Raw genomic sequence first — 2,500 nt, forward strand, 5'->3', positions numbered from 1 at the left:
TGCTTACCATGCTATCCATGCCCAATGCAAGCCAAGGCCTGCCCAAGCCAAGAACAGCATGATCATCACCAAGAACAGTTTACCGAGTAGCAACATTGGCACAATTTTCTTGCCACAAGCAAAAGCACGGCAAGCCCATGCATTCCCACGAGAGGGTCACCGAGTCGGGACAGCAACAACCTTATTGCCAAGCAAAAGCCAGGCAATCCCACCCACGAGGGTGGGAGTTATGCACAAATACGTGCTTACCATGCCCAATGCCAGCCAAGGCCTGCCCAAGCCAAGAACAGCATGATCATCACCAATTTCCTCACAAATTCATCCAAATTTCAATTTTTTGATCGAATTCCATCAAGAATGTCCATGAATTTGATTGAAATGATGAAAAGAGCAACGAAATTGCAGGGGAAAACACGTTAAGACGTAGTTTTTGCTTGCCTGCTGTGCCCATAGGCGCGCCCCGTGCCTGCCGAGCCTACCCCCACACCCACCCTCCCCCTATATATGACTGGAAGGCCATTTTCAGTTTTGTAGAAAAAGTGCACTTTTTTCCCTGTATCCATAAGTTTTTAAAAGTGCTTAAAAGTGGACCTAGAAGACGAATTTTTTTTTGAATTTTTTTATGGTTGTTAGGGACATTAAAACAAGCAAAACCACGAAAGAATCGTAATATTCCGATGTCGGATGAATTAATTACGAATTTTTCGGCCGAAACTTCGCAAAGGGCGGATACCACGTAAAAAACAACCTAGAAGTCGAATTTTGACTTCGTTTTTTTTGTTCACACCCCACACAATAAGTATAAGTGGACTGGAAAGTGGCTAAGCGATCCGACGAAGTTTCGATTGAGTTTGATTTTTTGGCCGAAAACTCGAAAAAAGGCGGATTTGACGTAAAACGCCGCCTAGAAGTCGAATTTTGAGACGGTGTCTTGTGTGCACACTCCACACAATATGTATAAGTGGACTGGAAAGTGGCTAAGCATTCCGAGGAATTTTCGATTTATTTTGATTTTTCGGCCGAAACGCCGAAAATAGGCGGATTTGACGTAAAACGCCTCATATAAGTCGAATTTTGGGAAGGTGTCTTGTGTGCACACTGCACACAATATGTATAAGTGGACTGGAAAGTCGCTAAGCATTCCGAGGAAGTTTCGATTTATTTTGATTTTTCGGCCGAAACGCCGAAAATAGGCGGATTTGACGTAAAACGCCTCATATAAGTCGAATTTTGGGAAGGTGTCTTGTGTGCACACTGCACATAATATGTATAAGTGGACTGGAAAGTGGAAAAATATTTTCGGAGCACTTTGATTTTTTGGCCCCCCGCGTGCCTTGCCACGCCCTTGCTTATAGCAAAACGAGACGGGGCCTTGGTCCAACTTGGCATAGGCATGGAATTTGATCTTTATTACTTGGCCACGGTCATGCCACGGTACATGGAGGTTGCTTGACACCCCCGTGTGCATTTCGGAGCACTTTGATTTTTTGGCCCCCCGCGTGCCTTGCCACGCCCTTGCTTATAGCAAAACGAGACGGGGCCTTGGTCCAACTTGGCATAGGCATGGAATTTGATCTTTATTACTTGGCCACGGTCATGCCACGGTACATGGAGGTTGCTTGACACCCCCGTGTGCATTTCGGAGCACTTTGATTTTTTGGCCCCCCGCGTGCCTTGCCACGCCCTTGCTTATAGCAAAACGAGACGGGGCCTTGGTCCAACTTGGCATAGGCATGGAATTTGATCTTTATTACTTGGCCACGGTCATGCCACGGTACATGGAGGTTGCTTGACACCCCCGTGTGCATTTTCGGAGCACTTTGATTTTTTGGCCCCCCGCTTTCCTTGCCACGCCCTTGCTTATAGCAAAACGATACGGGGCCTTGGTCCAACTTGGCCTAGGCATGGAATTTGATCTTTATTACTTGGCCACGGTCATGCCACGGTACATGGAGGTTGCTTGACACCCCCGTGTGCATTTTCGGAGCACTTTGATTTTTTGGCCCCCCGCGTGCCTTGCCACGCCCTTGCTTATAGCAAAACGAGACGGGGCCTTGGTCCAACTTGGCCTAGGCATGGAATTTGATCTTTATTACTTGGCCACGGTCATGCCACGGTACATGGAGGTTGCTTGACACCCCCGTGTGCATTTCGGAGCACTTTGATTTTTTGGCCCCCCGCGTGCCTTGCCACGCCCTTGCTTATAGCAAAACGAGACGGGGCCTTGGTCCAACTTGGCATAGGCATGGAATTTGATCTTTATTACTTGGCCACGGTCATGCCACGGTACATGGAGGTTGCTTGACACCCCCGTGTGCATTTCGGAGCACTTTGATTTTTTGGCCCCCCGCGTGCCTTGCCACGCCCTTGCTTATAGCAAAACGAGACGGGGCCTTGGTCCAACTTGGCATAGGCATGGAATTTGATCTTTATTACTTGGCCACGGTCATGCCACGGTACATGGAGGTTGCTTGACACCCCCGTGTGCATTTTCGGAGCA

This window comes from Trifolium pratense, unplaced genomic scaffold (assembly GCF_020283565.1).
Source record: "Trifolium pratense cultivar HEN17-A07 unplaced genomic scaffold, ARS_RC_1.1 scaffold_121, whole genome shotgun sequence".
Classification (NCBI taxonomy): Eukaryota; Viridiplantae; Streptophyta; class Magnoliopsida; order Fabales; family Fabaceae; genus Trifolium; species Trifolium pratense.